This window comes from Mesoplodon densirostris, chromosome 3, assembly GCF_025265405.1.
Source record: "Mesoplodon densirostris isolate mMesDen1 chromosome 3, mMesDen1 primary haplotype, whole genome shotgun sequence".
NCBI classification, from domain to species: Eukaryota; Metazoa; Chordata; class Mammalia; order Artiodactyla; family Ziphiidae; genus Mesoplodon; species Mesoplodon densirostris.
The window spans coordinates 123289295-123301555 of record NC_082663.1 but is presented as its reverse complement, the minus strand read 5'-3'; positions in this window follow the sequence as shown (position 1 = coordinate 123301555).

Sequence of the window (12261 nt, the reverse complement as noted above, 5' to 3'; positions counted from 1 at the left end):
AGTTATGACTGAAAGGATGAAAGTATCTTTCTATACATGTCCACAGCCTTTCCCCTCCTCTCTGTGTGCAGAACAGTTTGGACTTTGCCTACTCTTCCCCTCCCTCATCCTCCACAGAGGGCTCTTCCACTGGTGATGCTGAATTAGGAGGCTAGATGAAGGAAAAAAGCAAAAAAGCACAGAGGACATCTCATTCTGTAGAGAACCCTAAGCAGGAGGGAAATAACCCACTGGGAGTCCTTTGTGTGGGAAAGCAAAGCATGGAGATGAGGAAGAGTTGTCAGTCAAGAGGGATTACAGAGGTTGAGTGGAGTAGGTGATGAGGGAGATGGCTTTGGAGAGAGGAAGAGATGTTCCAGAGATTTGAGTCCATAGGAGAGAACAGAGGATTTTAATACTAGTCCCATTTATGTTGCTTGAAAGATGCACACCTTATTAGGACTCCTGTTTGAATGATAGCACTTTGAATTTCAAGTTTCTCATGGGCTGAACCACATGGACCATGGCTTTAATAGGGATACAACTGTAAATAATATTGCCTGTCTACCCCTCCTATCCTCTTTATCATGCCCTCTAATTACTTCCAAAGAGACATAGATACTTCACACAGAAGCACAAACACATGTGACTTTTTCTCAGCCAAATGTTAGGGGACCTTTCAATAAATATAACACTATTCCCAGATTTCAGCGGTGGTGACCTCAAGTAGTTTATTGGGATCTTTTTAGGGAGACAGACACCTTTTTGACTCTTTAAACCTCTTTTTCATCCACTTAAATCAATAAATATTTACTGACTACTTACCATGGAGCAGGCACATGTTCTTGGTTCTAAGGATATAGTAGTTAATAACCCTCTCTCACAGAGCCTACATTTCTTTTATCTTTTTTTTCTTAATACGGCAGGTTCTTATTAGTTATCTATTTTATACATATTAGTGTATATATATCAATCTCAATGTCCCAATTCATCCCACACCCCCCACAACCCCAGCTGTCCACTCTTGGTGTCCATACGTTTGTTCTCTACATCTGTGTCTCTATTTCTGCCTTGCAAACTGGTTCATCTGTACCATTTTTCTAGATTCCACATATGCGTTAATATATGTTACTTGTTTTTCTGAGTTACTTCACTCTATATGACAGTCTCTAGGTCCATCCACATCTCTACAAAATGACCCAATTTTCTTCCTTTTATGGCTGAGTAATATTCCATTGTATGTATGTACCACATCTTCTTTATTCGTCTGTCATTGGGCATTTAGATTGCTTCCATGACCTGGCTATTGTACATAGTGCTGCAGTAAACACTGGGGTGCTGCATGTGTCTTTTCGAATTATGGTTTTCTCAGGGTATATGCCCAGTAGTGGGATTGCTGGGTCATATGATAATTCTATTTTTAGTTTTTTAAAGAACCTCCATACTATTCTCCATAGAGGCTGTATCAATTTACCTTCCCCCCAACAGTGCAAGAGAGTTCCCTTTTCTCCACACCCTCTCCAGCATTTGGTGTTTGTAGATTTTCTGATGATGTCCATTCTAACCGGTGTGAGGTGATACTTCATTGTAGTTTTGATTTGCATTTCTCTAATAATTAGTGATATTGAGCAGCTTTTCATATGCCTCTTGGCCCTCTGTATGTCTTCTTTGGAGAAATGTCTATTTAGGTCTTCTGCCCATTTTTTGATTGTGTTCTTTTAACATTGAGCTGCGTGAGCTATTTATATATTTGGGAGATTAGCCCTTTGTCCGCTGATTCATTTGCAAATATTTTCTCCCATTCTGAGGGTTTTCTTTTCAACTTGTTTATAGTTTCCTTTGCTGTGCAAAAGCTTTTGTTTAACTAGGTCCCATTTGTTTATTTTTGTTTTTATTTCCATTACTCTAGGAGGTGGGTCAAAAAAGATCTTGCTGTGATTTATGTCAGAGTGTTCTTCCTATGTTTTCCTCTAAGAGTTTTATAGTGTCTAGTCTTACATTTAGGTCTTTAATCCATTTTTAGTTTATTCTTATATTTGGTGTTAGGGAGTGTTCTAATTTCATTCTTTTACATGTAGCTGTCCAGTTTTCCCAGCATCACTTATTGAAGAGACTGTCTTTTCTCCATTGTATATCTTTGCCTCCTTTGTCATAGATTAGCTGATCATAGGTGTGTGGGTTTACCTCTGGGCTTTCTATCCTGTTCCATTAATCTATATTTCTGGTTTTGTGCTAGTACCATACTGTCTTGATTACTGTAGCTTTATAGTATAGTCTGAAGTCAGGGAGTCTGATTCCTCCAGCTCTGTTTTTTTCTCTCAAGATTGCTTTAGCTATTCAGGGTCTTCTGTGTCTCCATATAAAGTTTAAGATTTTTTTGTTGTAGTCCTGTAAAAAAAATGCCATTGGTAATTTGATAGGGATTGAATTGAATCTGTAGATTGCTTCGAGTAGAATAGTCATTTTCACAACATTGATTCTTCCATTCCAACTTTACCAGATTCATTGATTGGCTCTAGTATTTTTCTGGTGGCATCTTTAGGATTATCTATGTATAGTATCATGTCATCTGCAAACAGTGACAGTTTTACTTCTTCTTTTCCAATTAGTATTCCTTTTATTTCTTTTTCTTCTCTGATTGCCGTGGCTAGGACTTCCAAAACTATGTTGAATACTAGTGGTGAGAGTGGACATCTTTGTTTTGTTCCTGATCTTAGAGGAAATGCTTTCAGTTTTTCACCATTGAGAATGATGTTTGCTGTGGGTTGGTCGTATATGGCCTTTATTATGTTGAGGTAGGTTCCCTCTATGCCCACTTTCTGGAGAGTTTTTATCATAAACGGGTGTTGAATTTTGTCAAAAGCTTTTTCTGCATCTATTGAGATGATCATGTGGTTTTTATTCTTCAGTTTGTTAATATGGTGTATCACATTGATTGATTTGCATGTATTGAAGACTCCTTGCATCCCTAGGATAAATCCCACTTGATCATGGTGTATGATCCTTTTAATGTGTTGTTGGATTCTGTTTGCTAGTATTTTGTTGAGGATTTTTGCATCTATATTCATCAGTGATATTGGTCTGTAATTTTCTTTTTTTGTAGTATTTTTGTCTGGTTTTGGTGTCAGGGTGATGGTGGCCTCATAGAATGAGTTTGGGAGTGTTCCTTCCTCTGCAATTTTTGGAAGAGTTTGAGAAGGATGGGTGTTAGATCTTCCCTAAATGTTTGATAGAATTCACCCGTGAAGCCATCTGGTCCTGGACTTTTGTTTGTTGGAAATTTTTAATCACAGTTTCAATTTCATTACTTGTGATTGGTCTGTTCATATTTTCTATTTCTTCCTGGTTCAGTCTTGGAAGGTTATACCTTTCTAAGAATTTGTCCATTCTTTCCAGGTTGTCCATTTTATTGGCATAGAGTTGCTTGTAGTAGTCGCTTATGATGCTTTGTATTTCTGCAGTGTTCGTTGTAACTTCTTTTTCATATATAATTTTATTGATTTGAGTCCTCTCCCTCTTTTTCTAGATGAGTCTGGCTAAAGGTTTATCAATTTTGTTTATCTTCTCAAAGCACCAGCTTTTAGTTTTATTGATATTTGCTATTGTTTTCTTTATTTCTATTTCATTTATTTGTGCTCTGATCTTTATGATTTCTGTCCTTCTACTAACTTTGGGTTTTGTTTGTTCTTCTTTCTCTAGTTCCTTTAGGTTTAAGGTTAGATTGTTTATTTGAGATTTTTCTTGTTTCTTGAGGTAGGATTGTATTGCTATAAACTTCTCTCTTAGAACTGCTTTTGCTGCATCCCATAGGTTTTGGATCATCGTGTTTTCATTGTAATTTGTCTCTAGGTATTTTTTGATTTCCTCTTTGATTTCTTCGGGGATCTCTTGGTTATTTAGTAGCATATTGTTTAGCCTCCATGTGTTTGTGTTTTTTACATTTTTTCCCTGTAACTGATTTCTTTTTTTTTTTTTTTTTCCTGTAACTGATTTCTAATCTCATAGCGTTGTGGTTGGAAAAGATGCTTGATATGATCTCAATTTTCTTAAATTTACCAAGGCTTCTGGGAGGAGTCAAGATGGCCATGTGTGGGCCTCCCTGGTGGCGCAAGTGGTTGAGAGTCCGCCTGCCGATGCAGGGGATGCGGGTTCGTGCCCCGGTCTGGGAGGATCCCATATGCCGTGGAGCGGCTGAGCCTGCGCGTCTGGAGCCTGTGCTCCGCGACGGGGGAGGCCACGGCAGTGAGAGGCCCGCATACCGCAAAAAAAAAAAAAGATGGCCATGTGGGAAGATGCAGAGTTTGCATCTCCCCACAACTAGGGTGCTTGCCGGATGCTGGTTGGGGACCCCAATGCCCAAGGAGATGGGAAGAACCCCTAAGTGAACTGGTAGGATGCGGGGGGACTGAGTGGGAGTAGAAGTGGAGGCCAGACAGGACAGGCACCTCTGAGGGGTGGCTGAGAGGGGGGAGGGTTTCCCACACCTGGAGGGACCCTCAAGGGATCAGATCAGGGGGAGTGGGCCCAGCGTTTCCCCTGCCCAATTAGCCAGGGAAGTCTGCCTGGCTCTCAGGTCAGGGGCTGTGCCCTCAGAGGTCCCCTCCAGGCTGGGTTGGTCCTGGGGGCATAGAAGGGAGGCTACGAGAGAACAGGAGAGGCAGGCAGAGGGGCCCTTCAGTACCAGAGGACCTGGAAAGGAGCAGAGGGCATTTTCCCTGTCCACTGGGGCCCAGGGAGCCTGCTGAGCTCCCAGGTGGATCTCTCGCCCTCCAAAGCCCACTCCAGGCCGCATGGGTCCTGGGGATATAGGATGGAGACCAGGGAGATCAGGAGAGGCAAGCAGGAGGGGCCCACTGGTACCAGAGGAGCAGGAGAGGAGCTGAGGGCATTTGCCCTGCCCACTCGGGCTTGGGGAGCCTGCTGAGCTCCAAAGCCCTCCAAAGCCCCCTCTGGGCCTTGTGTGTGCTGGGGTATAGGAGGGAGGCTGGGGAGATCAGGAGAGGCAGGCGGGAGGGGCCCTCTAGGACAGGAGGAGCAGGAGAAGGTTGGAGGGCATTTGCTCATTCACTTGAGCCAAGGGAAGCCTGCTGGGATCCCAGGCGGTGTGCCCTGCTCTCTGAGACCAGAGGTGGGAGACATGCGTGGGCCCCTTCTGCTCTGTTGAGCCTAAATTCCACCCCCACACCCCCATCCCCCCACCTTTTCCAGCCCTGTGGGTACTAAGCATAAGCCCTGCCCACCACCCAAGCCTTACCCCTGCTTACGCCCTGCCATCCACAGCCAAGGCCTTTTCCACCTTTTTGTTTTTGCTCTTCCTTTTTTGTTCTATTGTGGTCCTGTTTTACCTTCCAGTTGTTGTTTCATCTTTATTTTTACTTTCATTTTTTTTCTAACATAGCTCTTAGTTTCCTAGTCTAATTTTATTTTTTACTTTGTTATTGTACTCCTTTTTTAAATTTTTGCCACCCTGTGTTGCTGGCAGGATCTTGGTTCATGAGCTGGGGGTTGGACTGAAGCTCCTGCAGTGGGAACTCCAAGTCCAAACCACTGGACTAACAGAACCTCAGACCTCAAGGAATATTCATCAGCGTGAGGTCTCCCAGAGGTCCTCATTTCAGCACCAAGACCCATCTCTACACAACAGCCTACAAACTGCAGTGTTGGAAGCCTCAGGCCAAACAACCAGTAAGACAGGTACACAATACCACTCATTAAAAAAAAGGAAAAAAAATGAGATGGCAAACAAATATGTCACAGTTGAAGGAGCAAGGTAAAAACCTACAAGACCAAATAAATGAAGAGGAAATAGGCAATCTACCTGAAAAAGAATTCAGAGTAGTGATAATAAAGATGATCCAGAATCTCGGAAATACAGTGGAGGCACGGATTGAGAAAATACAAGAAATGTTTAACAAAGATCTAGAAGAAGTAAAGAACAAACAAACAGAGATGAACAACACAACAACAAATGAAAAATACACTAGAAGGAATCAATAACAATAACTGAGGCAGAAGAATGAATAAGTAGGCTGGAAGACAAAATGGTGGAAATATCTGCCGAGGAGCAGAATAAAGAAAAAAGAATGAAAAGAATTGAAGACAATCTCAGAGACCTCTGGGACAACACTAAATGCACCAACATTCGAATTATAAGGGTCCCAGAAGAAGAGAAAAAGAAAGGGTCTGAGAGAATATTTGAAGAGAATATAGAGGAAAACTTCCCTAACATGGGAAAGTAAATAGTCACCCAAGTCCAGGAAGCACAGACAGTCCCATACAAGATAAACCCTAAGAGAAACACACCAAGACACATATTAATCAAACTAACAAAAATTAAATTCAAAGAAAAAATATTAAAAGCAGCAAGAGAAAAACAAAAAATAACATGAAAAGGAATCCCCATAAGATTATCATCTGATTTTTCAGCAGAAACTCTGCAGGCCAGAAGTGAGTGGCAGGATATACTTAAAGTGATGAAAGAGAGAAACCTACAACCAAAATTATTCTACCCAGCAAGGATCTCATTCAGATTTGATGGAGAAATCAAAAGCTTTTCAGACAAGCAAAAGCTACGAGAATTCAGCACCACCAAACCAGGTGTACAACAAATGCAAAAGAAACTTCTCTAGGTGGGAAAAACAAGAGGAGAAAAAGACCCACAAAAACAAACCCAAAACAATTAAGAAAATGGTAATAGGAACATACATATCAATAATAACCTTGAATGTAAATGGATTAAATGCCCCAACCAAAAGACACAGACTGGCTGAATGGATACAAAAACAAGACCCACATATATACTGTCTACAAGAGACCCACTTCAGACCTAGTGACACATGCAGACTGAAAATGAAGGGATGGAAAAACATATTCCATGCAGATGGAAATCAAAAGAAAGCTAGAGTAGCAATACTTATACCAGATAATATAGACTTTAAAATAAAAAATGTTACAAGAGACAAGGAAGGACACTACATAACAATCAAGGGATCAATCCAAGAAGAAGATATATCAATTATAAATGTTTATGCATGCAACATAGGAGCACCTCAATACATAAGGCAAGTGCTAACAACCATGAAAGGGGAAATTGACAGTACCACAATGATAGTAGGGGACCTTAACACCCCACTTACGCCAATGGACAGATCAAACAGAAAATAAATAAGGAAACATAAGCATTAAATGACACAATAGACCAGATAGAGATCATTCCACCCGAAGCTGGCAGAATACACTTTCTTCTCAAGTGCACATGGAACATTCTCCAGGATATATCACATCTTGGGTCACAAATCAAGTCTCAGAAAATTTAAGAAAATTGGAATCGTATCAAGCATCTTTTCTGACCACAATGCTATGAGATTGGAAATCAATTACAGAAAAAAACCTAAAAACCACAAATACATGGAAGCTAAACAGTGTGCTACTAAATAACCAAGAGATCATTGAAGAAATCAAAGAAGAAATGAAAAAAATACATAGAAACAAATGACAACAAAAACACAACAAGCTGAAGCCTATGGGACACAGTAAAAGCAGTTCTAAGAGGGAAGTTTATATCAATTCAATCTCACCTCAAGAAAAAAGAAAATTCTCAAATAAACCATCTAACCCTACACTTAAGCAACTAGAAAAAGCAGAACAAACAAAACCCAAAGTCAGTAGAAGGAACGAAAACATAAAGATCAGAGAAGAAATACATGAAATAGAAATGAAGAAAACAGTAGCACATATCAATAAAACTAAAAGCTGGTTCTTTGAGTAGATAAACAAAATTGATAAACCCTTAGCCACACTCCTCAAGAAAAAAGGGGAGAGGACGCAAATCAGTAAAATTAGAAATGAAAAAGGAGAAATCGCAACTGACACTGAAGAAATACAAAGGATTATAAGAGACTACTACAAACAGCTATATGCCAATAAAATGGACAACCACAAAGAAATGGACAAATTCTTGGAAAGGTACAATTTCCAAGACTGAAGCAGGAAGAATTAGAAAATATAAACAGACCTATCACAAGTAATGAAATTGAAACTGTCATTAAAAATATTCCAACAAACTAAAGTCCAGGATCAGGTGGCTTCACAGGCGAATTCTCTAAAATATTTAGAGAAGAGTTAACACCGATCCTTCTCAAACTGTTCCAAAAAATTTCAGAGGGAGGAACACTCCCAAATTCATTCTACAAGGCCACCATCATCCTGATACCAAAACCAGAAAAAGATATCATAAAAAAAGAAAAAAATAGACTAATATCACTGATGAACAAGATGCAAAAATCCTGAACAAAATACTAGCAAACGGAATCCAACAACATACAAAAAGGATCATACACCACGATCTAGTGGGATCTATCCCAGGGATGCAGGGATTCTTCAATATACGCAAATTAATGTGATACACCATACCAACAAATTAAAGAATAAAAACCATATGATCATCTCAATAAAGGCAGAAAAAAACTTTTCTTAAAATTCAACACCAATTGTATCATAAAAACTCTACAGAAAATGGGCATAGAGGGAACCTGCCTCAACATAATAAAGGCCATATATGACAAACCCACAGCAGACATCATTCTCAGTGGTGAAAAACTGAAAGCGTTTCCCCTAAGATCAGGAAGATGACAAGGATGTCCACTCTCACCACTCTTTTTCAACATAGTTTTGGAAGTTCTAGCTACAGCGATCAGAGAAGAAAAAGAAATTAAAGGAATCCAAATCAGAAAAGAAGAAGTAAAACTGTCACTGCTTGAAGATGACATGATACTATACATAGAAAATCCTAAAGATGCCACCAGAAAACTACTAGAACTAATCAATGACTTTGGTAGAGTAACAGGGTACAAAATTAATGCACAGAAATCTCTTGCATTCCTATGCACTAATGGTAAAAAATCTGAAAGAGAAATTAAGGAAACAATCCCATTTACCATTGCAACAAAAAGCATAAAATACTAGGAATAAACCTACCTAATGGAGCAAAAGACTTGTACTCAGAAAGCTATAAGACACTGATGAAAGAAATCAAAGATGACATAAACAGAGGGAGAAATATACCATGTTCTTGGATTGGAAGATTCAATATTGTGGAAATGACTATACTACCCAAAGCAATGTACAGATTCATCGCAATCCCTATCAAACTACCCATGGCATTCTTTACAGAATTAGAACAAAAAAATTTACAATGCATATGGAAACACAAAAAACCCCGAATAGCCAAAGCAATCTTGAGAAAGAAAAACGGAGCTGGAGGAATCAGGCTCCCTGACTTCAAACTATACTACAAAGCTACAGTAATCAAGACAACATGGTACTGGCACAAAAACAGAAATATAGATCAATGGAACAGGATAGAAAGCCCAGAGATAAATCCACACCCATATGGTCACCTAATTTACAATAACGGAGGCAAGAACATATAATGGAGAAAAGACAGCCTCTTCAATAAATGGTGCTGGGAAAACTGAACAGCTACATGTAAAAGAATGAAATTAGAACACTCCCTAACACCATACACAAAAATAAACTCAAAATGGATTAAAGAGCTAAATGTAAGACCAGACAATATAAAACCCTTAGAGGAAAACATAGGAAAAACACTCTTTGGCATAAGCCACAGCAAGATCTTCTTTGACCCGCCTCCTAGAGTAATGGAAATAGAAACAAAAATAAACAAATAGGACCTAATTAAACTTCAAAACTTTTGCACAGCAAAGGAAACCATAAACAAGTTGAAAAGAGAACCCTCAGAATGGCAGAAAATATTTGCCAATGAAACAACGGACAAAGGATTAATCTCCAAAGTATACAAAGAGCTCATGGAGCTCAATATCAAAAAAGAAGACCTAAATAGACATGTCAACAAAGAAGACATAGAGGCACATGAAAAGATGCTGGACATCACTAATTATTAGAGAAATGCAAATCAAAACTAAAATGAGGTATCACCTCACACTGGTCAGAATGGCCATTATCAAAAAATCTAGAAACAATAAATGCTGGAAAGGGTGTGGTGAAAAAGGAACCCTCCTGCACTGTTGGTGGGAACGTAAATTGATACAGCCACTATGGAGAACATTATGGAGGTTCCTTAAAAAACTAAAAATAGAGCTACCATATGACCCAGAAATCCCACTACTGGGCATATACCCTGAGAAAACCATAATTCAGAAAGACACATGCAGCACCCCAATGTTCATTGCAGCACTATTTACAATAGCCAGGACATGGAAGCAACCTAAATGTCCATTGACAGATGAATGGATAGAGAAGATGTGGCACATATATACAATGGAATATTACTCAGCCATAAAAAGAAATGAAATTGAACTATTTTTAGTGAGGTGGATAGACCTAGGTTCTGTCATACAGAGTGAATTAAGTCAGAAAGAGAAAAACAAATACTGTATGCTAATACATATATATGGAATCTTAAAAAAAAAATGATACTGAAGAACCTAGTGGCAGGGCAGGAATAAAAGAGTAGACATAGAGAATGGACTTGAGGACATGGAGGGAAGGGGATGGGGAGCTGGAGCGAAGTGAAAGTAGCATTGACTCATATACACTACCAAATGTAAAATAGTTAGCTAGTGGAAAGCAGCAGCATAGCACAGGGAGAGCAGCTCAGTGCTTTGCGATGACCTAGAGTGGTGGTATAGGGAGGGTGGGAGGGGGTCTTAAGAGTGAGGGGATATGGAGATATGTGTATGCTTATGACTGATTCACTTTGTTATACAAGAGAAACTAATACAGTATTGTGAAGCAATTATACTCCAATAAAGATCTATTTTAAAAAAAAATTTACCGAGGCTAGATTTGTGACACACGATGTGATCTATCCTGGAGAATATTCCGTGTGCACTTGAGAAGAAAGTGTAGTCTGCTGTTTTTGGATGGAATGTCCTATAAATATCAATTAAATCTATTTGGTCTATTGTGTCATTTAAACTTTGTGCTTCCTTATTAATTTTCTGTCTGGATGATCTGTCCATTGGTCTAAGTGAGGTGTTAAAGTCCCCCACTATTATTGTATTACTGTCGATTTTCTCTTTTATAGCTGTTAGCATTTGCCTTATGTATTGATGTGCTTCTATGTTGGGTGCATATATATTTATAATTGTTATATCTTCTTCTTGGACTGATCCCTTGATCATTATGTAGTGACCTTCCTTGTCTCTTGTAAGAGTCTTTATTTTTTTTATTTTTTATTTTTTTGCGGTACGCGGGCCTCTCGCTATTGTGGCCTCTCCCATTGCGGAGCACAGGCTCCGGACGCGCAGGCTCAGCGGCCATGGCTCACGGGCCCAGCCGCTCCACGGCATGTGGGATCTTTCCGGACCGGGGCACGAACCCGTGTCCCCTGCATCGGCAGGCGGACTCTCAACCACTGCGCCACCAGGGAAGCCCAAGAGTCTTTATTTTAAAGTCTATTTTATCTGATATGAGTATTGCTACTCCAGCTTTCTTTTGATTTCCATTTGCATGGAGTATCTTTTTCCATCCCTTCACTTTCAGTCTGTACGTGTCCGTAGGTCTGAAGTGGGTCTTTTGTAGACAGCATATATATGGGTCTCGTTTTTGTATCCATTCAGCAAGCCTGTGTCTTTTGGTTGGGGCATTTAATCCATTCACATTTAAGGTAATTATCGATATGTATGTTCCTATGACCATTTTCTTAATTGTTTTAGGTTTGTCTTTGTAGGTCCTTTTTATTTCTTGTGTTTCCTACTTAGAGAAGTTCCTTTAGCATTTGTTGTAGAGCTGGTTTGGTGGTGCTGAATTCTCTTAGCTTTTGCTTGTCTGTAAAGCTTTTGATTTCTCTATCAAATCTGAATGAGAGCCTTGCCAGGTAGAGTAATCTTGGTTGTAGGTTTTTCCCTTTCATCACTTTAGATATATCGTGACACTCCCTTCTGGCTTGTAGAGTTTCTGCTGAGAAATCAGCTGTTAACCTTACAGGAGTTCCCTTGTATGTTATTTGTCATTTTTTCCCTTGTTGCTTTTAATAATTTTTTTTTGTCTTTAATTTTTGTCAATTTGATTAGTATGTGTCTCAGCATGTTTCTCCTTGGGTTTATCCTGCTTGGGATTCTGTGTGCTTTCTGGATTTGGACGGCTATTTCCTTTCCCATGTTAGGGAAGTTTTTGACTATAATCTCTTCAAATATTTTCTCGGGTCCTTTCTCTCTCTCTTCTCCTTCTGGGACCCCTATAATGCAAATATTGTTGCGTTTAATGTTGTCCCAGAGGTTTCAGGCTGTCTTCATTTCT